This window comes from Macrotis lagotis, chromosome 1 (assembly GCF_037893015.1).
Source record: "Macrotis lagotis isolate mMagLag1 chromosome 1, bilby.v1.9.chrom.fasta, whole genome shotgun sequence".
In the NCBI taxonomy this organism is placed as follows: domain Eukaryota; kingdom Metazoa; phylum Chordata; class Mammalia; order Peramelemorphia; family Peramelidae; genus Macrotis; species Macrotis lagotis.
Genome location: NC_133658.1, coordinates 307,674,197 through 307,701,301, shown reverse-complemented (window position 1 = coordinate 307,701,301; position 27,105 = coordinate 307,674,197). Strand labels below are relative to the sequence as shown.

At 37.3% G+C, this 27,105-nt stretch overlaps 1 protein-coding gene across 10 annotated transcripts in view; it reads left to right on the top strand.

Moving 5' to 3' along the window:
• ADCY7 (adenylate cyclase 7) overlaps window positions 1–27,105 on the top strand; it is a 134,469-nt gene that overhangs the window by 8,037 nt on the left and 99,327 nt on the right. For 3 of the 10 annotated variants that reach the window (XM_074211366.1, XM_074211355.1, XM_074211358.1), the window contains exon 2: window positions 10,647–10,903. The exons of 1 other annotated variant lie outside the window; for it this stretch is intronic. The gene's annotated coding sequence lies outside the window, so the exon portion shown is untranslated. 6 more of the 10 variants (XM_074211359.1, XM_074211357.1, XM_074211360.1 and 3 more) reach the window with 6 other exon arrangements.

Below are 27,105 nucleotides of genomic sequence, written 5' to 3'. Positions count from 1 at the left end.
GCAAACAGGGATAAAAATGGCTTGCTAGCTAAGTGTCTCAGGCAGGATTTGAACTCAGGTCTTCCTGACTCAAGATTGGGGTTTTATCCACTGTGCCACCTAACAGCCCATGCTTTAAATCTATGTTCCTACAATTATTTCTGATGTGCATTAAATCCAAACAGCTCTCCTTGACTTGGCATTCCAGCAATCTGACTCCCCTGATCTCTCCAACTTTATTTCTTCCTCCAGCCAGACCAGTTTCCTTTCTAAAACTTGGTCTTTTCTCACATTATTTAAAAAAAAACAAAAAAAATGATGGAGTGGATGATTTGAGTTTCCCAACTTGTTGGAGGTCCTGTCCTGAGAGGGAATAACTGGTTTTAGCTTGTCCTACCTAGAAAGAGGGTAATTGGACTGCTTGATTCTTTTTTTGGCAATTGAAATTGTCTTTAGATGTATTTATGAGTAGGCAGTGAGAATGGCCATCTATATCCCAGGTTTTTCCCACAGTGCCCAATGGCATCCAAAAACCAGAATTCACAATGGAAAGTGTTAGTAATATTCTCCATGGGTTTTGGAGAAACATCTAATTAAAGAAAAATATGCAGGTGAAAGTGGTTCCTTTGTATTTATTTTTGGAACTGACAACAAGAAAAGGAAGAGTTCTTAAGTTCTTTTCCTGGAAATGATCATATTTAAGTTCTTGGGACCTCAGTTTGCTAATCTATAAAATGAGGAAGTTGATCAAGATGATCACTAAGATGTATTATAATAACTTCATAATTGGTCTACTGAGCTCTAGTCTCTTCCTTCCTGAATACACCCATCTCACAGCTGCCAAATGGATATTTCTAAAGCACATCTAATTGTGCATGCAACTTCCCTGCTCAAGAAGCTTCAGTGACTCCCAGTCACTTCTAGGACAAAATACAAAATCTTCTGACGTTTAAAACACTTTAAAATCTGCTTTCAATCTATCTTTTCCAGATTTATTTCCCATTACTCCCCCTCACAAACTTTTTCATATACTAGCCAAACTGGTCCACTTAATGTTTTCCACACGAGAAATTCCACCATCCATCTCCATGCCTTTGCATAAGCTCTCTCCCATTCTGAGAAAGTGTTTCCTTTTTCCTTTTTATCCCCTTGAAATCCTAAGCCTTGAGTGTAGGTAGGGATTCCTTGCTCAGTTTCTTCATCCATAAAATGAGAACAATCATATTTTCAAGTGGTGTTTTTCTCTCAGGGATTTTGCCTGAAGGCCTCACCGTCCTGAAATTATGCTGCATTTATTTTATTTTATTATTTACTTAATGTACTTGCTGATCTGTTCTTTTTCTTTGACTTTTATTACTGCTCTTCTCACACTTTTTTTTAAATCAAGCTAGTATTTAAGTCATAGTAGATGCTCAGTCAGTGATAAATGAGTGAACAAAAAGATCACTGAGAAATTGGATAAAGTGCCAAACAGGAAAAATATGGAATTTACTGTATTTACCACTGGAGATTTTTGAGGAACATTGGTTGGTTACCTGTGTCTTAAGACTAGCAATATGGCAGATATGTGGAGAATTTGTTAAAAAAAATAATAGCTAGAATTTTTATAGAACATTTAAAGTGTGCAAATCAATTGCATATTATTTCCTTAGAGAGGGAGAGACCTCCAGTTCTAAATTCTATGTTCCTGTGAACCATCCCCCTGCCTTCTGTCAGGGCTTCAGCTGTCTCAGCTTTTGACAGGAGTATATAGGTTTTTTTTTTTTTTTTTTTTTAACAGAAGGATCAGACAGCAAGCCTCTAGCCAGGGAAATTTTGGATGAAGTAAAAGGCCTGGAGGTGAGTCGACACATTGGAATGCCCCCTCTGTGCATTGCATGGAGGAAGTTAACTGAATTAACTCAATGTTATGCCTGGTTTAGCCTACCAGGGTGAAGCCTGTCCCACAATTAGGGAACTTGCTCCCAAATGCTCTTGTCTGGGAAATGGAGGTGGGGAGAAAAGTGGACATGGGGAGACAAGGCTGGAGGCCAGAACAGCAGATGGAAAAGTTGTAAAGAGTCAGAGACACAGCCTCAACTTTTGGAGCTGAGTCAGCCCTTGGAGCTGAGGGAATTTACCATCTGTCCAGCTGCAGGAATCTTCATTCTTACATTTCTGTAAAAAAAAAAATATTTGCTCAGAGATTTGGGGAAGTGGGGTGGTGGTAATCTATTCCTTTTTCTATCGGGTCATAAGATTTTAGAGTTGGAAGAGATCCTTGTCATCATTTAATCCAACCTCTTCATTTTACACTTGAGGAAATTGAATCCAAAGAAGGGAAATGACTTGCTCTTGTGGTTTTATCTCAGAGGCTATGTCTAAAATCTTCAACTGTAGTTCATCTCTCCTTAGGTGAAGAACAGTGGTCTGTGTTACATTGGTTTGGTGTGTTGGGCTTCTGGTGTGAAAGAATCACAGAATAGGGCAAGGTGGGTCAGATAGCTCTAGGAGGGGAAATAGTGCAAAGGCTCTCCTGGACTTCCTCTTCCTCAGCCTTACACAAATACAAATATCACAGTGGCAGATACTTTAACTTTCCCTTGATTGGTTGGCAATTTGAGTTTTTGAGTTTCCCCCTTTTGCTGTATTTGTTTCTTTTTCTATCAGTGTTTTAATGAGGTTCTTCTGTTCCCTTACAAGGAATAGCACCCTGGCACTGGGGGCTTGCTGTCTGATCCTTCTGATCCTCTATACTCCTGTCTGAACTTGAAGTGAGAAAAACTTGGGTTCAAATCCTCTCTTTGACACTTAGAGATTGTGGAACCCTGGGCAAGCCAGTAACCTCTCTGAGCCTTAGACAGCTCTATAAGACTTAATTACCAAGTTCTAGATGGATACTAAGTGAAGATGGGGTCACAAATCTATGACTTATTGGTATACTAGACTGTAAACTTTAGAAGAATAGGAATTCTTTATCATCTTATTCCAAGGTAAAGTAATATAGTTGAAAGATCGTGGAAATTAAAATTAGGAGTACTGAGTTCATAACCCTGATTTCAGTGTTATTGTGTTATCTAAGTCTGTTTTGTTATTTGTAAATGGGTAACAATATGCCTGTTTCTCCTACCCTTGTTGAGTTGTAAGTTCTCTATGAATGGTGATGTTATAATTAACAATAATTATAATCCTCATATTACTCATAATATCTTACAATAGTAGTTGCTTGATAAATGATGAGTCAATGAGCAAAGGGTCATTATTAGGAAATGAGACATTGAAAGGGGAAGGGAAAGACAAAACTTTCTTTAACTAAGTGGAAAGGAATTCAGTCTAAGCCACTGTGATGCAACTGAATGAATGCTAAATTTGGATTTAGAGTGTTTAGATTTGAATCTAGACTCTTGAACATGTTGGTTATTCCAGTTTTAAGTCTTTAATCCCTCTCTGGGAGTGTCTCAGTGTCATCATTTGTAAATTAAGGGTAATATAGAAAAAGTCCTGGACTTACAGTCAAAAGACTTGAGTTCAAATCACAGCTTTGAACTGCTGCAGTATGAACATGGGCAAATCTCTGAGCTTGTCTGAGCCACAGCTTTGAGAGAGAGAGAGAGAGAGAGAGAGAGAGAGAGAGAGAGAGAGAGAGAGAGAAAGGATAACGAGACAGCATGTTCTTAAAGGCCCCTTCTAGCTTTACAGGTCTATAAATCTTGTGGGGATGAGAAGGCAGTAGAAACAAGAAAGAGAATTTGTCTTCTTCACAATTTCATTGGTCCTGTTTTCTGTGCATCTGTAAAGTAAATAGATATATTATTGTAATGTTTAACAAAGCATTAGCAGAAACTCACAATGATGAGCATAGGTAGACAAGGCTACTTGGTTTGGAAGCTTATTCCCTAGATCATAAATATAATGGGTTTACAGTTAGAAGGGACCTTAGGGATCTTTTGTCCAATCATTTTACAGATGAATATCTGAGGCCCAGAGATGTTAAATGAACAATCCAACGTTACACAGATGGTAGAATCTGAACTAGATTCTTCTGATTCCAACCCTAGTGTGTTTTTTGCTGTACCTTGCTAGCATTAAGTCTTTGAAATTATGTATTTGTTATATAAGTGAGATTCTCTGGGGGCAAAACCTCTGTGGTATATTTTCTGAAGGAAGGATTTAAAGTGGGGTTCTCCACTGGGTTTGCCATTAGAACTTGGAGAGGAAGCATGTTCCATTGGTGCCTTTGGGAGGGATAGGAAGTAATTCATTTCCTCAGATAGTTCTGTAGTGTTTAGACCTGTGTAAGGTGCAGTGGGAAAAATAGAAACACAAGACATTCCAGCTGCCTTTGAGGAGCTCACAGTCATGACCTGAAGAAGCAGAGCAAACACAAAGTAGAACTGTTTCAGAGGATGTGGTATTCTGCATAGCAATGTTTTGTAGTTTTGTGGCAGGTTCTGGGAGCCTCTGGAGTCAGAGTCTGACTGCAGAGGTTGTCACATGTTTTTAATAGCATTAATAGTAATAAAAGGAACAACTTGCATTTATGTAGAAGGTCCTTTTAAAAAAGGGCTTAACTCAAAATAATCCTCTGAAGTGGATATAAAGGTATATATATATACATACATACATACATATATATATATACACATATATATATATATATATATATATATATATATATATACACACAATGGAACTCAAAATATTTGTTTGCAACTATAAGACCAGCAATTGTTAGAAACATTTTACAAGGAATTAGTGGGAGATCAAAGACTTGAACTTGGGTCTTTTGATTCTAAGCTTTGTGCTTTGTCTGTTATAGAAAAATGGCTTTTTAAGAGGTTATTTCACTGTGACTCAGAACATTTCACAATCATATTTTTCACTGAATTTTCATTACTCTCTGTGCGAGATAAGTCTTTTCTCCAAGTAGCGAGTACTCTCTGGCATTACTTTTCTAGAATCAAGCCAGATATAGCTCTCCTTCAGGGTTATACTCCTGAGATGCTGAGAGTATCTTCTCTCTCTTTTTTGAATATTATTTTATTTTTTCAATTACATGCAAAGATAGTTTTCAACATTCATCTTTCTATAAACTTTTGAGTTCCACATTTTTCTACCTCCCTCCCATCCTTCTCCCCTCCCTATGACAGCAAATAATTTGTTATAGATTATACATGTACAATCATGTTTACCATATCTCCATAATTTAAGTCATGTTATGAAAGAAGAATCAGAACTAAGGGGGAAAAGTCATGAGAAAACGAAAAAAAACATGAAGCAAATTTTTTAAAAAGTAAAAATTGTATGTTTGCTCTGTATTCAGGCATTATAGTTTTTTTCCTGAATGTGCTTAGCATTTTCTATCAGAAGTCTTTTAGAATTGACCTTGATCACTGAACTTCTGAGAGGCTAAGTCTATCATAGGTAAACACATTGTTGCTATTAATGTGTGCAATTTTGTTTTGATTCTGCTGACTTCGAGAGTCTTTTCTCTAAAGCCATCAACTTGAATTCTTATTTTTATGGTAAAATATGATATATTTTTATTGAATCATGATCTGAAAAGATTGGATTTGATGTTTTTGGTATTCTGCATTTGATTTTGGGGTTTTTATGTTTTAAGGTCAATTTTTATGTGGGTGCCATGTACACAGGAAAAAATTTATATGCTTTTCTATCCTCATTCAATTTTCTCCACACAATCTGTCATTTCTAGCTTTACTAAAATTCTGTTTATCTCCTTAACTTCTTTCTTGTTTATCTTTTGGTTAGATTTATCCAATTCTGAGAGGTGAAAGTTGTGGTGTCTCCCCTAACATAGTTTTATTGTCTATTTCCTACTTTCATTCAATTGAATGTACTTCATTCAGTTCATTCAAAAATTTAAATGTTATGCCATTTGGGATGTGTGTGTGTGTGTGTGTGTGTGTGTGTGTGTGTGTGTGTGTGTGTGTGTGTTTACTGTTGATATTTATTGTCTGTGGTATCTTTCAGTTAGATATGGTTTCCTTCCTTATTTCTTTTAGCTAGATCTATTTTTCCTTTATGCCTTATTAGAGATCATGATTGCTTCCCCCAGTTTCTTTGCTTCAGCTGAAGCTTAATAGATTTTGCTTCAGCCCTTTATCTTTACCCTTTGTATGTCTCTCTGCTTCAAATGTGTTTCTTGTAAACAAATTATTGTAGGATTCTGGTTTTTAATCCATTCTGCTGTTTCTATTTTATGAAATAGTTCATTCCATTCACATTCACAGTTATGATAATTCACTCTTTCTCTGCTCACCAGAGTTTTGCTTCTGATCATTACCTCCCCCATTCTGTACTCCTTTCTGTCATTTCACAGTTTACTTGACCCCCTCTTCTTCAACTTTGCTGTGGGGTCTATACTCAAATGGTTATATATATTATTCCTTTTATTATTCTTCTTTCTCACACCTTAATTTTTTCATATCATTCTCTCAAAAAAAAATCCTATACCTGCATTCTCTGCCTATGTATATTCCTTCTAACTGAATGATTTAGCTCTTTTTTTAAGTTCATCATAACCATGTTGTAAAAGTAAACATTACCCCCACCCCCAAGGAAAAAAGAGCAACTTCAAGAAAAATAAGGTTTAAAAAAAAATACGTTTCATTCTGTATTCAGACACTATCAGATGTGTCTTTGGATAGATAAGCCATGTCTTTATCCTAAGTCCTCTAGAGCTTTTCAGCTTTGCTGAGAGAAGGTAAGTCATTCACAGCTGATCTTCCTGAAATCTTCCTGTTACTTTGTATTCAGTACATTTCCCATTGCAAGTTTTTTACACTGAGAGCATCCAATTCTTCATTTCCCATAACAGAGTAGCATTTCATCTCAATCGCAAACCACGATTTGTTCAGCCATTTAATTCTTGTTTTGGTATGGTTTCCCCATTGTTAACATCGATGGTAGACTCTTGTTCTACTCAACCAATTAACATTCATTAGCGTTTAAAAGGGAATATTTACTTCAAAGATATAGCATAAATAGTAATATAAAACATTCTTTCCCCCTCCTCCAACATGTATACCCATTTCAGGGACTCACTCATATCACATTGGTTTTTGAGAAGAGTAGGCTTAAAGGTAACACAGTTTTTACCTAAGATTAGTCCTACCAATTTACATCCAAATACAGTCTAGCTGCTGGATGAATCTACCTGTATAGAATTGGGTCCTGGAGATTGTACTTCTTATTTTGTGACCTCAATGCAGGACCAGCTGGTTAAAATCACGGCAAGGACTCAACTCCCTGAGCATGCTTGGCTTGCTTTTATACAAGGTCATAGTCTCCAGTTTCCTTCTCCTTAAGTGAACGACAGATACCAAATTCAAGAACTGTGACCTGTACTCTTGGGCTTCATGTTAACCTTAGATGGCGAAGACCTGAAGCCTCTCCTCTGACAACATGGTCTTTTCTCATTGGAGAAGTAGGCAAACCACTAGTAGGAGGGAGTCCTGGTCTTTTTGAATGCATATTTGAATTATTTCTATGCAGACATAGTTAATCAAAGGGGCTCCTACTCACATATAGTTAAGAGACCAGGACCACTTACAGAAGGTCTATGCAGGCTCCAAGTCATTCCATTATACATTATGATTCTCCTAGGAGCAGACTTTCCAGCCTCTTCCATGGGGAGAAGCTATTATCAGCAGCTTGCACTTGATCCCATAAATACTGGGATCAGTGGTCAATCCCTTGTTGCATGCAGATAGAGAAACTGAGGTCCAGTGAAGCAGAGGGAAAGCTGGCATTTGAACTTGAGCCTCATATCTTCCTTATTCCTTCCTTGTTTGACTCATTAAGAGAGACACTGTGCTATAGTGAGTGGAAAGGTGGGCTAATCTGGCCTGAATTTGAATCTAGCCTTTTGTAGCTATGAGACTCTGGCCATGTCATTTAATTTCTCTGGATTTCATGAACTTTCCTCTGTAAAATGGAAATAACATTTTTACTTCCTGCTTTATAGTGTTGTCATGGAAAAATGGTTTCTAAATCTTAAAACCCTATATAAATTTGAGCTGTTCCTTCAAGAAGATTTGTGATCTTCATTGGATCATATATTTGGAGCGGGAAGTGACTTAGAAGGAGGGCTTCAGGTTCTAGCCTCTTCATTTTGCAGAGTAGGAAATCGAGCCTCAGGGTAATTAAATGACTTTCCTAGCTAGTATCTGAGGCAGTATTTCAATTCTGTCCTCCTGACTCCCAAGTCCCATGCCCTATCCACCAGGTAGCCCACCTGCAGAGATTGCAGTCATGTCTCAGTCTTCTCAATATGTGTGATTCTTCTTCATGTCCTCTCTAAATCCTCTAGAGCTTGGGATTCATTGATACTGTTCTTGAGAAATGACAGTTATCCCTGAACCACTACAAAGAATCAAAGGATGATATTCATAGGAAAATATCTGACTTAAATAAATAGTAAAACATTAATAAAACATGGATGTTTTATGTAACTGTCTGCAGCCTGTTACAGGTAACATGAAGCACCTCATCATGTTTTCACAGTGGAAACTGCTTCCACTTGATGCAGAGAATCATGGGCATAGGGAATATTGAAATTAATTGGTAGGGGGCAGCTAGGTGGTGTAGTGGATAAAGCACCAGCACTGGAGTCAGGAGTACTTGGGCTCAAATCCGGTCTCAGACACTTAATAATTACCTAGCTGTGTGGCCTTTGGCAAGCCACTTAACCCTGTTTACCTTGCAAAAACCTAAAAAAAAAGAAATTAATTGGAAGCAAATTTTGTAAATCTTTTTTTTCACTGTAAAAAATCTTCACTCTTCTTCTATCACTCTGTTAAAACACTCCATCTTGACCTCCAGTCTGATCTTGGCCCATTCTCATTGGTAAGGCAAGCTAGATTACACAGGACCTTACATTGTAATGGGAGAAAACATCAGAGGAGGTTGAAAGGGGAGGAAGGCAAATCAAAGGTATTTGACACAGGGGCATAATAGAGAAAATCCAGAGTGCAGCCTGGAGAAGAATGAGACAACTACACAAAATAGAATATATGAGAATCAGAACTTGAACCTAGATATTTCTTATTCCAAGACTGTCCCTTTATCACACTCCCTCCAAAGATGATTATTCTTTTTATTTTTTAATTGGGCCTTTTTTTTTTCTGGGAGAAGTTGGGGGTCATAAAAAGCACTAGGCAGCTTCCCAAAGTGGGCTAGCTCACTTTCTTCCTCTTTGCTTCTGGGTCCAACTCATTGTTCTTGCATAGTGTCTGTCTGAGATATGTGTACGGAAGGACCAGCTCCAAGGGCCGTCCACCCAGCTGTATATCATAACCTAGACAATAGGCATTTTTTCATCCACTGTTTTTTCCAGTGTGAGAACTATTCTGAGTGATTATAGATCTCTCTCAGGAGATCTATATTCTTGGTGTTTGATGTAATCAGTATAATAAATGATAGTTTTTGAAATTTTATCAAAACCTTTTGTTTTTAAATCAGTTTTCTAATACGTCCCTTTCTCTCCCCAATGCAGAAAGCCATCCCTTATATCAAAGAAGAAAAAAGAGAGAAGTAACTCAGAAAAAATAACCAAGATCAGATGGTCAAGTCTAATTGTATATACAAGGTTCCACATCCACAGTTTTCTGCTGCTACAAAGAGAGTACTTTTAAATTAAAATTTTATTTTTTTCAATCAACAAAAACCTACCTTCTCTCCCTTCAGTCTTTCCTTTCCATTGAGAAAGAGTGAAAAAAGAGTGAAAAAAAACCAAACCACGCTTTGGTCATTTAAAAAAAGTCTTAATCTTCATTCCATCATCAGGGAGCTTCATTCTCATCTTTCTCAGCTGTAGCCAAACTTGGTCATTATACATTATACAAGTTATTTTAAGACATTTTTTGTTAATAAATTTTGCTTTAACACATTCTGAATCCTTCACTATTCTCCCAATCAAATCCTCCATGCATGTGTAATGTCTGAAAATAAACAAGGAAAATTACATAAAAGTGTGATTGTGACTGATAGACTATGTATGTGGCTTGTTCAGTTGTTTCAGTCATGTCTGACTTTTAATGACCCCAATCTGGTTTTTTTTTTTTTTTGGCAAAGATACTAGAATGTTTTGTCATTTCCTTTTCCAGCTCATTTCATAGATGAGTAATTGAGACAGAGTTAAGTGACTTTCCCAGAGTCACATAGTGTCTGAGGTCAGATTTGAACTTAGAAAGAAGAGTGAATCTTCTTAATTTCAGGTCTGGACTTCTAACCACCTAGCTGCCCCATATAAATGTGAGCTATTTGTAATAAAGACAATTCCACCATTGATATGAAGAGTGGCAATATGATAATTGGTATGGGGGCAGTCAGAACATAGAGGAAAGGAATGATGGAGATAGTGAGGGTGGAATCAACAGAATGTGGAACATTCAGTGCTTTTTTTCTATCTAGTAATTTTGAGATAGTCAGAATTTAATCTGTTTATGAATTTGGTCTTTATTTCAGTTATCTTTCTGGAAAGTCTCTTATTTCTCTGCAGTAGTTTAAGATCAAAGCCTAGCCATAGCATTGAGGGCTCTGCTTCTTTCTGAATGTGGCCTCCACAGCCCTCCTTGGTCTGAAGGTTCTATGTCCTCTTGAGAGAATGGAGGACCTTTTTTAAATTAAAAAAAAAAAAATTTTTTTTTTTTTTTTACCACCAGGGCTGCAATGTGTATCCTGAGAGGCCTGCTCAGAGTTGATGTGGAGAGCATTAGCAGGAAGTTGTGGGTTCCAGATGTGACTCACTCTAGCCCAGTGAAAGAGAATTTTCTACTTGTGTAGACTGGGTGAGTCGAACCTTATTAAGCAGGAAGGCTTGGATTGAAGAAGACCAAAATCTCTCGTTTCCTTGGGAGACAGCAGTTAGGTAAAGGAGGAAGGGGAAGAGCAGGAAGAGGATGAAAACGAAGTATAAAAGGTAACGCCTGATTTTTGTTATTTTCCCCAAAGGGAACCGGAAGTTTGAACAATCTGTCTGTGTAAAACAGACTGGAGGAACTCAATGAGACTGAAGTTACTAGGGGGTGCAACTGATGAGATTAACGAGGTGAGGGTGCATCAGAATTATTTCTTATAAAAGATCATAACTAGTTTGGATTTTTTAATCTGAGTACAATGGCTGGTGTAGTAGTCAGTGAGTGGCAGGGTAGATGGCAGAGATCAGAAAGCTTCTTCAGTCAGGTTGGATGTGAAGGGGCACTTTTAGTCCAGTGGGCAGGGGCAGGGGCACCATGACTGTTGCAAAAACTATTGAAGTTGAGATCAGGAGAACTAGTCCAATCTCAGCTTTGTTCCTCCCAAGCCATGTGACCATAGGCAGGAAAATCCCCTCCTCCTTAATGGATGACAGGATCTAGCTCTTAAACATTTTACACTTCTCAAACTTGCTAAAAGCTGAATTTTAGAGCCTCTCTGCCTTCTCAGATTTTGTCTTCTGCTGTGTGCCTCTCTTCTCATTTGTGTATACACATAGACCTGGGGTTTCTTTGATTCCCCCTCATTAGTTTTAATTTTTGGTGACTTGGGAGATTGAGTTTCAGAAAGAAAATAAAAATCTCTCTTTTTTTAAAGTTTAAATGAAACATTTAAAAAGCCTTTTCAGGGCCTTAGGGAGGGTGTTACACAGAGACTTTGTCATGGATTGGGTCCTGAAGACTCTGGGTTCCTAGGGAAGGGCACAGTGTGCCCTGCTCCTTCCCCTTCAGTGTCTTTAGGATGCTAGTGATTGCTAGAGGTGCCCTTGAAAAACTAGAGAAAGACAGTTATCAAGTCTGCCATTAAATTCACTGGATTCTTATTCCTTGGATAAGGTCAGTAAACAGATCATTATTCCCAAGTTACTTCATCAGACCATAGACTTAGAGCCAGAAGATACCTTAGAGACTCTCTGTTCCAATCCATTTTACAGTCTAGAACTCAAGACTAGAGAAATTGCTTATAATAATTAAAATATACATGATGCTTACTATGTACAAGGGAGTTTACTCTATGTTTTATAATTATTTTCTCATTCAATCATCCTAGGAGATGGATGCAATTTTACTGATGAGGACTTCGAGTTAGACAGAGGTTAAAGCAATTGGGTCACACAACTAGTGTGTGAGACTGGATTTGAATTTGAGTCTTTCTGACTTCATGTTCAGAAACATGTATCCATTCTATCACTTTAGCTGTCTCCAATGGCAAGGAGTGATTTGCCCAAGGTTACATAGGGAATGACTGAATAAATAATAGACTTAGACTTAGTGTTGGAATACTGGTCCCTATATTTTCCAGACCTTTAGTCTTTTAACTGTAAGAATCTCCCTCCCATAAGTGGGTTAGAATTGGGGTTCCTGTTGAATGCCCTTGTTTTCTTTCTTCCCTCTCTTTCTTCTCCCCCCCACCAAGATCAGACTAACTTTGTAGCTAGCATTTCATTTAAGGTGATTGGCAATGAGGGTGGCACAGAAGTCTTCTTTAATTAATCGATTTTTCCAACTTCATGCAGAAATAGTTTTCAATAATCATTTTTTGTAAGCTTTTGAGCTTCACATTTTCTCCCTCCCTCCTTGCTTCCCCCTGACAGATAGCAATGCAATATGGGTTATAAATGTATAACTATGATAAACATATTTTCATATTTATCATATTGTAAAAGAAGAATCAGAACAAAAAAGAAAAAAAAAGCCCTGAGAGGGGAAAAAACCTATAAAACTCAAAACAAATTGTAAAAATTGAAAGCTCTGGCCAGCATTCAGACTCCATAGTTTCTTCTCTGAATATGGATGGTATTTTCCATCACAAGTCCTTTAGAATTGTCTTTTATTATTGCACTGCTGAGATGAGCAAGTCCATCATCATTAATCATTTTACAATGTTGCTGTTAATGTGTACAATTTCTTCTGGTTCTGCTCACTTCACTCAGCATCAGTTCATGTAAGTCTAGGCTTTTCCAAAGTCCTGTTCCTCATGATTTCTTAGATGACAATAGTATTCATATGCCATAATTTGTTCAGCCATTCACCAATTGATGGATATCCCCTCAATTTCTAATTCTTTGCCATTACAAAAAGAGCTGCTATAAGGCACAGTCATTCTTATAACTTTGTGCTGAGTTAATCAGACTCAAAACATCATTAAAGAGCCAGATGCACTCAGGACCTAGAAGGTTCTTAGAATCAGAACTCAGGTCTTAGATTGTTGGAGGCAGAAGGACGCTTAGAACTGAGAATAAATAATGTCAAATGGGAACAGACCCTAGAAATCCCCCCTCATTTTTGCAGATGAGAAAATTAGGACCCAGAAAAGTCAAGGGACTCATTTGATATCACACAGTTGAGTTATGAATAGAACCCTGACTCCTGACTCCTCTTTTTTAGTTGTCCTTTCTGTTATCTGACAATATTTCACTTGGGAAATTGTAAGGTTTTGACCCCTGGGGCAGAGAGGAAAGGAAATTACATATATTCTTGAGATAGCACCCGTAGAGCCGGGGGGGGGGGGGGGGATAGGGGATTAGAGGAGATCTATAGGAAGTTATTGTATAAATTGATTTTTTGAGATCTTAATGTTTCTTCAAATCTGAAGGTTTTTTTTTTTCTGTGCAGACTGGCCTGTGATGCTTAAAAACAAAACAAAACAAAAAACCAAAGCCAATAGAAGACTTTTCTTCTGTCTCCTTTTCTGTGTAATCCTGGCCAGATCTTCTTCAAGTCTGTTATTTACATAGTTGCATGTTTTCTAGTTCAATAAATTATGAGCTCCTTGAGGGCTTTGCTTTTTATTGTATCTCCAGAGTTTAGTAGAGTGCCTAAGATATAATGTTTATGATTTATTGACTGACTTGAAGTGAACCAGATTCCCCACATACTTTGCCTTACCCCTTCAATCCCCTTTGTTTTTGTAAACCATACTGGAGACCAAGAATGAAGACCTTCCACCTTGATGTCCTTGCCAGAGTTGTCATGGATGTATGAGGTGTTCAGGCAGGACTAGCATCTCTGGTGTGAGAGATTGTTGAGCCTTTTCAGGGCTGCTCATCCACCTTTGGCAGCCACCTTCATTCAACTCTCACCTGTGTCTCCAAGAAGCTGTAGGACTCAGCAGCCATATCCTGGTAGAACTGTCTCAGCAGCAGGTTAAACCAGGTAAATATGAGGCCTCAAACCCATGGGTGAGTTAGGGGATGTCTCTTCCAAGCACATTAAGATTTCTCCTAGTGATGAAAGGAGTGGATGAGAACAACTTATTCCAGTGGCCTTGAAGTAAGGCAGCTAAAGTAAATGCTGTAGAATGCTTAGAGCTTGGTCAAACAAGGAAGATGTCAAGGTCATTTATAGGATCCCGGGTCATTATTAGTCCTGACTTCTATCTTGTCACTTTACTTTGATGTCTCTATGAGAGAAGGAGGCTGATAACTGTGAAACTTTGCTTCACTTTAAATTCAGTTCATGAGCAAGTCAAGACATCACCCCATGATGTCAGTGGTCTTCTTTGAAAATGGATGAACAACCATTAGGGATAATAATAAAATATGGGAATAATAATACTTGAAAGAGTTGTGGTGAAAAAAATAAAAAAAGAAATATAAAAAAAGAAATAAAAAAAGGGGGCAGCTAGGTGGCGCAGTGGATAGAGCACTGGCCCTGGAGTCAGGAGTACCTGGGTTCAAATCCGGTCTCAGACACTTAATAGTTACCTAGCTGTGTGGCCTTGGGCAAGCCACTTAACCTCATTGCCTAGCAAAAAAAAAAAAAAGAAATGAAAAAAAGAGTTGTGGTGAGAAAAATGTTTTGTAAACTTTAAAATACTCCATAAATAGGAATTTTAGAGTAATTGTTATTCAAGCATTTCAGATTCTTTGTGACTCCATTTTGGATGTCTTTTAAAATTTTTTTTTTTATTTATTTAAGGCAATGGAGTTAAGAGTGACTTGCCTAAGGTCATACAGCTAGGCAATTACTAAGTGTCTGAGACTGGATTTTAACTCAGGTCCTCCTGACTTCAGGGCTAGTACTCTATCCCCTGCATCATCTAGCTGCCCCTATCCACTGCACCACCTTGCTGCCTCCATTTTGGATTTTCTTGACAAGTATACTGGAGTGGTTTGTCATTTCTTTCTCCAGATGAGGGAACTGTAGCAATCTGGGTTAAGTGACTTGCCCAGGGTCATACAGCTAGTAAGTGAGATCAGATTTGAATTTAGGAAGATGAGTCTTCCTAAGGGCCTTTATCCATTATGCCACTTTGCTGTCCCTGTTAAATAATAGAGCTGCATTTGAATGCAGATTACCTGATTTATAATCTGATGCTCTTTCCATTATACCTTTGTTGTTTTAGGAAGTATAATATGCCACAAAAATATAGTCTGATGTATCTTAGAGCTAGATACAACTGCTGTTTGAATTAGCTAAAGTCTTGAGTTTTTCTAGGCCGCAACTTCCCTCTTTGGAGGGCTAGATAGATCTGGAAGATGACTGAATCACTTAGCTCTGGTGGCCCCTAAGGGAGTGGGGACCCCACCCCACCCTGTTCTGAGTTAGATATCATCAAAACTTGCAAGTTGTTCATCTTCCCTTTGGAAATCCCCATCCTGCTAAGAGTCCTTTCAGATAAAGAGTGGCAGGGTTGACTGTCCCAAGAAGAGAGTTCTAATTTCAGAGTTCAGGCATATGAGGAAGAAGGTATTTTGAGAGAGGGCAAAGAAACCTTTAAGTATTCCTTTATTCTTTGTACACATTCAATAGCTTGTTCTAGCTAACTATGTTTGATAACTAAATTACCCTTACTTTGCTGTGTAAACATTGTTTAAAAGATTTAAAAAATACTTATGATGGTGGTCTGTTATCGTTGAGAAATTAAAGCTAGAAGTAGCCTGTGCATTCTTTTAGGAATGACCTCCCATTTTTCCTTCATTTTATTTAGGCTATCTTAGTGCCTGAAAGTGAAGCAGAGAATGAATCCTTGATCCTTCATGAGGTCATTTTGCTGGGCTCCCTGCCTTCAGACAGATGATGACTAGATGGAAAACCATCCAAGCCAAGTGGTTTAAAAGGATCCTTAGGGAGAGAGATTCAACAGCTTAGTTTGATAGTATGCTCTCAGTTTAATCCTCGAACTCACCAGGAAGTTCTCTGGGTTGGTCTGGTCTAATACAGAACTCTTCCCCTCACTCCTGGGGAAGCTCCCTTAACTTAAATGAATGGGTATGTAGCTTTTTGTTCTTCCTCTTGACAGCCTGGGCACAGGCCTTCTGGGGTGGTGGGATAGGGGTGGACCTGGAGGGGAGGTGCAGGGTTGTTGTTGCACTGTTTTGGAACAGGCTTGGATTCTGTGGGTTTGGCAGGGGAGCAGTAAAAGATGGCATGACCTTAGTAGCCACAGCTGCTGCTGAACAGTGTGGAGATGGCAGCCCCTCTCAGGACTTACTTAGTTCAGTCTCTTCAGCCAAGTTGGCAGAGAGCAAAAACCATTGGGCAGCATTATGGTAGATAGATGATGGCATAGTGGATGGAGCTTTGGACCTGGAGCCTAAAAGTTGTTTCAGTCATATCCTCCTTTTGGGACCCCCTTTGGAGTTTTTTTTTTTTTTGTCAGATACTGGAGTGTTTTGCCATTTCCTTTTCTAGCTTGTTTGGCAGAAGAGGAAACTGGGGTTAAATGACTTGCCCAGGGTCACACAGCTAGCAAATGTTTGAAATTGGATTTGAACTCAGGTCCTCTTGACTCCAGGGAAGTGATGAAGTGAATAGAGAGTGCCAGCCCTGGAGTCAGGAAGATTTGAGTTCAAATCCAGCCTCAGACATTTATCAGTTAATTACTTGACCTAAGCTACAGTTTTCTCATCTGTAAATGGGGATAATCACAACACCTACTTACAGAGCTGTTGTGAAGAACAAATAAGATATTATAAATTAGGTGCCTTGGAATTTTTATACATTATGTAAGTACTGGTTAACATCAGCATCATCATCTTCAGAGATGGAAAAATGCTTTCCTATTCACTAGCTTAAAATGCAAAAATCCCCTCTTTGACATTTAAAGCCCTTCACCATTCCAGCTGGGCTTCCAACCATACTGTACATTTTTCTCCTATACTGTTCCAACCAAACTTGACTTCTTGTTATTCCCTAATTGTAACATTATGCAAACTCCCTCCCATGTCTTGAATAGCTTTTCTCCTCACATTCACCCCATAAAATCTCTTGCTAGATATCCTCAAGGCTCAGCTCATAGGCTGCCTTTTCTTTAAAGCCAATCCTGATCCTCCCCTCTCTTCACTCATTACTCCCCAAGTTTCTATTGCCCTGTATCTTAGAAAATATTTTGAATTTATATATTTTTTTTCTATTTACCTATCTATCCATTTTGCTGCTCTTTTTTTAGGTTTTTGCAAGGCAAACAGGGTTAAGTGGCTTGCCCAAGGCCACACAGCTAGGTAATTATTAAGTGTCTGAGATCAGATTTGAACCCAGGTACTCCTGACTCCAGGACCGGTGCTTTACCCACTACACCACCTAGCCGCCCCGAATATAAACTTCTTATGGAACAATTCCATTATTTTTTCTTTGTATTCATAGCTATAAAATGCCCAACAACATCCTTTCTTGTACATAGTTGATGCATAATAAAAGCTCATTGGATAAATGAACAAGCAAGTTTATCTGCCTATAATTTTTCTTGTATAGCACCTTATGGATCACAAAGACTTTTTCACATATTTCATGTGTATGAAATTATCCTACTTGATTCAACTCTCATAATGAACTTCAGAAGATTCTTGGTATTGTTAGTTTTATACTGAAGGGACCTAATGTTCAGACAATAAATAGTTACTTGCTCAGGTTCACATAGTAAATGGATTAATCAGGATTTGGATCTGTTAGGGAGGCATCACGTGAAGTGGAAAGAGTGATGGATTTAGGGTCATAGAACTTGAATTCCATGCCATTCAGCTATGTGACCTTGGGAAAGACATTTGACCTCTCTGGGCCTTAGTTTCCCATCTGTAAAATGAAATGTTATCCTATGGCAATTGATTTCTAAGTCTAGTTTTCTTTCCATTTTCCACATTGTTTATGCATTCTCCAACCCAGCTCTTCATTTTGCTTTCTATTCACATGTATACTTTGCTTTAGAGGCAGCATCCTGCTGAACCCATCATAGTCATGCTGTGTGTTGGAACACAATTTCATCACAGTGCTGTTTATCTAGGGTCTAGCATCCCAGAATTATAGAACATCAGAACTGTAAGGTTCTTTAGAACATATAATATATAATGACACACAGCTGGGAGGAACTTTGGCACGTACACCTGACTATTTTTGTCACTGGGTCTTTTTAAAAATTTTATTTATGTGTTTTGTTTTTATATTACAAACATTTTCAGATTACCCCCACTCCTTGAGAGATAATTTACAACAGAATAAAACCATTAAGAAAAACTAATGATGATACAATGACCTCATTTGAAAAGACATGTAGCATTCTACATATGTAGTATTCTACATCTGTAGCATCCCTCAACTTCTTTAAAATACAATAAATAAAAATCTATGTTTTCTTCCTCCCATCTACCACCCTACTGAAAAAAGAAAAGGAAAAACAAATTTTGTTTCTTTTGTAACAAATATACAGGCAAGTGAAACAATATCCCTCATTCACTGAATTCCCATTCACATATACATTTCTTCTGTCTCTGACAGGAGATAGTATGTTGACATCATTACTGGAATCATACAGGAATCATTACTGTATTGATCATAATTCTTACAACTTTCGAAGTAGTTTGTCTATATAGTTATTGTATAAATTGTTCTGATTCTCATTCTATTTTGCATCAGTTTATAAAGTCTCTAAATTTCTTGTTTTTATAATATTTATGTTAAAAGAATAAATTGTTCTTCTGTTTCTGCTTATTTAAATATACATCAGTTCATAATGTCTTTTCCATGGGACTTTTCAATCATGTTTCCTCATGTCTTAAGAATATTCCTTCAAATTTATGTATCATAATTTAATCAATTATTTCTCAGGTATTGAATGTGCCCTTAGTTTCTAGTTTTTTACCACCACAAAGAGAGTTGCTAGAAATATTTTAACTTATAGTACCATTTTCTGTTTCTTTGATCATTTCTGGGTATAAGCCTAGGAGTAGTATATGGTTCAAAGGCATATATTGTTTAGTAGCATAAGTAATTCTAAATTGCTTTCCAGAATGATTGTACCTATTGCTAGATTCATCAATAGTACATAGATCATTGTGTCTAAACACATTCCTTCTAACATATATCATTTTACTTCTTTGTTCATCTTTGCCAATTGATACTTGAGGTGTAATCTCAGAATTGTTTATTTTACTTTTCCTCGATTAATAATGATTTATAGCATTTAAAAATGTGACTATAGTTAGTCTGTGTTTCTTCCCTTGAGAACTGCTTATTCACGGTCTTAGAACATTTATCAGTTGAGAAATGGCTCTTATTCTGTGCATTCTTTTTTACCCAGTTATTCATCTTGTTTTTGAAATTTGAATTTGTTCTTTATGTATCTTGGAAATGAGATCTTTGTCAGAGAAGCTTCTTGCAAATCCCCCCCCCCCCAGATATGTTTCTTTTAATCTTTATTGGATTTTAACTGCAAAAATTTTTAAATGTTATGTAATCCAAATTATCCCTTTTATATTCTGTGATGCTCTTTATCTCTTGCTGTCATGAATTTTTCTCCTAATCAGAGATCTTGAAGGCAATTTCTCCCCCCATGTTTCTTTAATCTGTTTATTATGTGACATTTTATTGTCTAGCTAAATCTTTGTTTAAAATATGAAATTTGGTCTAAATATATTTTATTCCATAATGCTGTTCAGTTTTCCCAAAAGTTTTTGTCATTTAATAAGTCCTTATATCAGCAGCTTAGATCTTGTTTATCAAATATTAGGATTTTATCAAATGTTTAACAAATATTAGGGTATTATATATATATATATATATACATTTACTTCAGTAAGTTGTGTATCAAATATTAGGATATTTTATGCATTTACTTCAGTAGTTATATCAAATATTAGGTTATTATATACATTTACTCCAGTATGTTGTGTAAGTAATTTCTTCCATTGACTGATCTCTCTAGTTTTTATCAAATTGTTTTGAAAATGGTTGCTTTGTAGTATACTTTGAGATTTGACATTAATAAGTCCCTTTTTGTTCCTACTTCTTTTAATTTATTTCCCTTGAGATTCCTTTTTGCTACCCTATGAAGTTTGTAATTTTCTCTAAATTTTAAAAATAATCTTTTGGTTATTTGGTATCATATCGATTATATAAATTAATTGAGGTAGTATTGGCATTTTTTTAGGTTTTTGCAAGGCAAATGGGGTTAAGTGGCTTGCCCAAAGCCACACAGCTAGCTAATTATTACGTGTCTGAGACCGGATTTGTATTGGCATTTTTAATTAATGTCAAATTAATTAATTTAATTAAATAATTTAATTAAAGTTCTTTATTACCTTAAATATAGTGTGTAGTCATGTTTGCATAGTTTTATCTTAGTAGGGGGACTTTCAAGTATTTTATACATTCTGAGGTAATTTTAAGTGACTGTAAATAAATAAAATAAATTTTGCTGGATTTTATTGGTATTATATAGAAATGCTGATGATTTTTATTTATTTATTTTGTATACTTAAAGTTTGCTGAAGTCATCAACTATTTTAGTTAATTTTTTCATTGATTCTTTAGGATTCTTTAAAAATCTTTAAGATTCTCCAATGATCTTATAGGTTGGATAGGGATGTAAGAGGTAGAAATAGGAGAAGAGTATGGCTCATACCACCAAAGTTATTTGGAGCTTTGTGGGTCTGATTTCTATGATTTATCTTCTTATTATCTGTCTCCCTCCCACCTTCTCAACTAGGGAAATAAGTTGAAGGTGGAATGTATATGTGAAAGTGGGAGCTAAAAGATATGCAGAGACATACACAGAAGGTGAGAGAGATCTTTAGAGACTGTTACTGAGAGTCATTCAATCAGAAAGTATTTATTAAACTAAGCTTTACTATTTTCCAAGCATGTTGCTAAGTGCTGGGAATACAATCAGGTAAAAAGAAAAAGAATCTCTCTGTCTTTAAGGAGCTTACATATTAATGCAGAGAGGTGGGGAGATGCCCAAGTGAGAGCAAGGTGGAAATCTGGACTCAGAAGTGTAGCCCCATGAGAAGTGAGCTATGGCTGACTTGAGAACTTCTCATCAGTGAGAGCAGGTGGCATCAGCAGTAATGTAGGCAGTGAGAAGGCCACTGGTGAGTTGGGAGGAGATGGGAGAGGTGATAAATCTCAAGAGTCTGCTAGGATGAAAAGAAGAAAGATCTCTCCTTTCCCCACAAAGAGAGACTTTTGAGAGACAGAGATGGATGTAAAGTCACAGAGAAACCCAGTCAGAGAAAGACAGAAGCATAGAGACTAAGACACAAAGACAGAGACTCAGAGAAAGAAAGAGGTAGAGATCCAGAGGAACAGACATCGTCATAGACATAGGCAGACAGAGACATAGAGGGACAGAGCAATTGGACTAGGGTAGGTGACAAATGTCAGCTTCCTTTTAAGAGAGGAAAGAGGTCTGGGATTATTTTGGAGGAGAGGAAAGAGATGTAGGGCTAGTAGGATGCCATTTCATTGATCTAGGAATTTCTGAGAATTCTTTCTTCCTTATGTCACAATGCTTTGTCTTTGCAGCATTTGTTCCTCAGTGTGATTTTGTAAAAAAGGCCTTTTTATAAGCCTTAAAGAAGTGTATAAATGTGATAGTTGATAATTATGGTGGACAGGTGTCTCTTTGTATTGTGTGTGTGTGTGTGTGTGTGTGTGTGTGTGTGTGTGTGTGTGTGTGTCTGTGTCTGTGTTTTTCTAGAATGAGACTGTACTGACAACTTTAGGGAAAACCTTTCACTTTGTTTAAGGGACAGCTAAAAAGGGCAAACAGTTTCATTTGAAGATGGGTTGAAGGAACTAGGGATTCATAGCCAAGAGAAAAGAAAATTTTGGGAAGAATGTGGCAGTTAACTTAAAGTACCCCAAAGAACACTCACTTGAGGGATTGTTTGACTTCAGAGGGCAGAAGAGGAATAATGAAATTGTTGGAAGATTATTAAGGCTCCATGTGAGGTGTTCAAAAGTGGAATGGTAATTCAACAAAGAATTTATCAAATGCTTACCATGGGCACGTAGATGGCAAAGTAAATAGAGCACTAGCCCTGGAGTCAGGAGGACCAGAGTTCAAATCTGGCTTCAGATACTTGACACTTACTAGCTGTATGACCTTGGACAAGTCACTTAACCCTGAGGGTCTCATATCCAGGGCCATCTTGAGTTATCCTGATTCATACCTGACTACTGGACTCAGATAGCTCCAGAGGAGCTTAAAATTTGTTAAAATAATTAACTATTTCAGTTAATTTTTTTATGAATTCTTTAAGAACTTTTAAGATTCTCTAGTGATCTTATAGGTTGGATAGGGAAGTGAGAGGTGGAAGTAGGAGAAGAGTATGGCTCATACCACCAAAATTGTTTGGAGCTTTCTGGGTCTGATTTCTATGACCTTTCCTCTTATTATCTGTCTCCTTCCCACCTGAGAATGATGTTATAAATATCCAAATGACCCTTGGCAGAAAAAAGGCTCCCCATCCCTAGTAGCAGGATGGGTAAAATGATGAACAATTTTTGAGATAGGAGGGTAACTCATTTGGTTGAAAGTGGATCCTTTTATGGTGGGGAGGGTCATGGTTTTATGAACTTTTCTGTGTAGAAGAGAGAGACTCCTTCTCTCGACCTCTGGTGTAGTTCTCTCTCATTTTTTTTTTAGATTTTATTTATTTTGAGTTTTACAATTTTTTTCCCCTAATCTTACTTCCCTCCCCCCACCCCCCACAGAAGACAATTTGTCAGTCTTTACATTGTTTCCATGGTATACATTGATCCAAATTGAATGTGATGATAGAGAAATCATATAAGAGATAGCAAGATCAGACAATAAGCTACCAGTTTTTTTTCCCTAAATTTAAGGTAATAGTCTTTGGTCTTTATTCAAACTCCACAGTTGTTTCTCTGGATACAGATGGTATTCTCCATTGCAGAGAGCCCCAAATTGTCCCTGATTGTTGCACTGATGGAATGAGCTAGCCCATCAAGGTTGATCATCGCCCCCATGTTGCTGTTAGGATGTACAGTGTTTTTCTGGTTCTACTCATCTCACTCAGCACCAGTTCATGTAAATCCCTCCAGGCTTCCCTGAGTTCCCATCCCTCCTGGTTTCTAATAGAACAATAGTGTACCATGACATATATATACTACAGTTTGCTAAGCCATTCCCCAACTGAAGGACATTTAATTTCCAATTCTTTGCCACCATAAACAGGGCTGCTATGAATATTTTTGTACAAGTGATGTTTTTACCCTTTTTCATCATCTCTTCAGGGTATAGACCCAGTAGTGGTATTGCTGGATCAAAGGGTAGGTGCATTTTTGTTGCCCTTTGGGTGTAGTTCCAAATTTCTCTCCAGAAAGGTTGGATGAGTTCACAGCTCCACCAACAATGTATTAGTGTCCCAGATTTCCCGGATTTCCTGCATCCCCTCCAACAATGATCATTATCCTTTCTGGTCATATTGGCCAGTCTGAGAGGTGTGAGGCGGTACCTCAGAGACTCTTTAATTTTCATTTCTCTAATACGTAATGATTTAGAGCAATTTTTCATATGACTAAGGATTGCTTTGATCGCCTCATCTGTAAATTGTCTCTGCATATCCTTTGACCATTTGTTGATTGGGGAATGGCTTTTTTTTTAAAATATGACTCAGTTCTCTGTATATTTTAGAAATGAGTCCTTTGTCAGAATCATTAGTTGTAAAGATTGTTTCCCAATTTACTACATTTTTTTTATCTTGGTTACAGTGGTTTTGTCTGTGCAAAAGCTTTTTAATTTAATGTAATCAAAATCATCTAATTGGTTTTTGGTGATGTTGTCCATCTCTTCCTTAGTCATAAACTGCTCCCCTTTCCATAGATCTGACAGGTAAACTAGTCCTTGATCTTCTAATTTGCTTATAGTATTGTTTTTTTATGTCTAAATCCTGTATCCATTTGGATCTTATCTTGGTATATAGGGTGTGAAGTGTTGATCTAATCTAAGTTTCTTCCATATAAACTTCCAATTTTCCCAGCAGTTTTTATCAAAGAGAGAGTTTTTGTCCCAATAGCCGGACTCTTTGGGTTTATGGGCTAGTTCTCTTCTTGAGTGATAGGTTCTCTCCCTAGCTCTGATATTATATGACATAGGATAAATTATTTTTCAAGGTCTCACTCAGGTACTATTTCCTTCATAAAGCTTTCTTTGATTCTTCTAGTTTGGTAGTCTCTCTCACTTCAGATTACTTTATCAGATTATTCCTGTGTACATTTGGTACTCTTCACTCTCACAAAGAAATACAAACCCTTTATAGGCAGAAACTGTTTCCTTTTTAGATGTTTGTAGACCTAGCATATAGTGCTTAATAAATATTGAGTTGTATTTTACTGATGTTGCTTCTCTGGAGAAAACTTTGGGTGAATGAGACTATGCCTACAATATTTCCCTGAAAATAAGACTGAGTATTATATAATTTTTGTTTCAAAAGATGCATTAGGGCGTATTTTCAGAAGAAGTCTTTTTTTTCATATACAACAATCTACACTTATTCACGTGCAGAAATGTACATTTCTTCAATAAGAAGCATGTCATCTTCTGGAACATCATCATAATTCACCAAACCCTTGTGATTCCATTTCCTATAGAACCATTGGCCCCAATGGCTCATGTCCAGCCATAGAGTTCTCCATAAATGAGCACTTCTTGTCCAAGCAGCCTGCTCGTAGTACATTGGCAACACAGATGTCAGTGATTTTATCCCATGAATTCTTCACCCAAGTCACAACCTCTTGCAGGCTAGGCTTCATAAAATTTCCTCATTGATTTCTCTCTATTCTAGTTTAAGTGTAGTCATTGATTTTCATGCACAAATGGTCCTTGAATAGCTTGTTTATCAAGAGCAGTCATTCCTGAGGGAATCATTATTTGATCTGTTCTCTCAGCAAGGAAGTTTTACATGTCTTTAGCTTGGTGAGTGCTGGCTGAATCCCAGACTAGCAGACTTCTCTGGCCACCTCACAAAACAAGTGACTGCATTAAATCAATCCACTTCCTTATAACTACTTGTATGTACCAGACTTTTTTGGTTTCAAGAACATAAATGCCTGAATCACATTCAATCTCATCTTTCTTTCCCTTTATGATTAGAGGTGGGGCTTTCTTTCCATCCAGATGTTATCATTTGTGTGTTGTGTTTGTACTCTGGTCATTCAGCAATAAGTTTTGAGTTCATCTGTTTGCATAGGTGGTTACCTCTAGTCCAAAGGTGCCTGCTTAGGTATTTATAAACACAATTATAATTTATACTGTAATTTATTTTAAGTATTAATGTCAATAATATTATTTATTCAAATTTAATTATATAGTAATATTGTTATTTTATAATTTATTATGTCCATCATGTGTTGCAATGGATAAACTAAATGTGTGACGATCTTGACTGCCTATTTTTGGGATAGGCTTTTATTATGAGCATCCTAGAAGAATCATGCTAGGGTTCATTTTCAGGAAAATATGATAAGATCTCTTCCAACTCTGACAATCTGCCTTTTTTTATTTTAACCAGCAATTGACTCCAGAGTTGTGGGTGATTTGGTGACTTGGCTTGGGATTGATTTGGTGATTCTGGCAGTGATCTGTACAGTGTAAGGGGCAGAAGTTTGCTTTAGTTTTCATCTAGTCTGTGTGTATGTGTGTGTGTGTGTGTGTGTGTGTGTGTATGTTGGGGTATGAGTATTTCTCTGTGTGTGTATCCATCCATCTCTTGGTTTCTTTAACCTCCTACACCTGGGTGTTGGTGAAGCTAGGCTGGGCTGGTGTTAGAATATAGCTTTGAAGTTTTGGGACTGCCCCAGGGAATACTTTAATGGGGGAAGCCTCCTCTTTTTGAAGCTTGTAGACTTCCTGGAGCCAGGGTTCTTGCCTCAGCATCACTATTTGTCCTGGGGTAGAGGATGAGAACAGAAGAGGTTTAGTTTTTTCTGGGAGTACAGTGGTATTCTTAGCCCTGAACTCTATGCTAGAGTTCTATATGAAACACTGAAGGGTTGACATCTAATTTGGGACTTCAGGTCCTTCTTTTCTCTCTTCTCTCCTTTGTCCTTTCTTTTTCCTTCTCTGTTCCTGCCAGAGGGATGGGTTAAGAACAGGCTGTTTGGATGATGAAGGGGATGAAGGAGGGTCTTTTGAGTTTAAGCTCACACAGAGCTTTTAGAGCATGTATGCAGTCCATGGGATTGAGCTTAACTTCTCATAATGAGAGAACTGTGATATCTTGAACCACTGGTCATCTTTCTTTGTGACTTGGCTTTTGGGAAAGGCTGCTTCTTCCTGGTCTTCAAGACTTATTTTCCTAAATTCAGATCTGGCCTCAGAGTTGTTGATCAGCCTTGTCACTTAACCTGGATTGTCTCAGTTTCCTCATCTATCAAATGAGCTGGAGAAGGAAATGCAAATCATTCTAGTATCTTTGCTCAGAAAATCCCAAATGAAGTCATGAAGAGTCAGATATGACTCAACAACAACGGTTATTGTATAACGGTAGTAGTATAACTAAGTTAAAATATATGCCTTGTAACTTTTGGGACAGTTTCAAATTACTTTCCACAATGGCTGGACCAATTCACAGACCTACCGACAGTTTAATAATGTGCCTGTTTTGCTACAGTCCCTTCAACTTTTATCATTTAGAAAAGTGGTTTGTAAACCTTTAAAAATATTATATCAGTAACAGTTTTAAATGGCCCTGAAATCAGAGGACCTGGGTTCTGACTCTACATGTGATACTGCTTTGAGAAGCAACGTAGATTGATGAAGGTAGTGCTGAATTTGGAGTCTGAGGATCCAGGTTCAAATCATGACTATCATTTACTATGGGTGTGACCTTAGGTGAATAACTTAACCTTTTAGTATCTCACTTTCTTCATCTGTAATATGATGGGGTTGAACTTGATAGTCTTT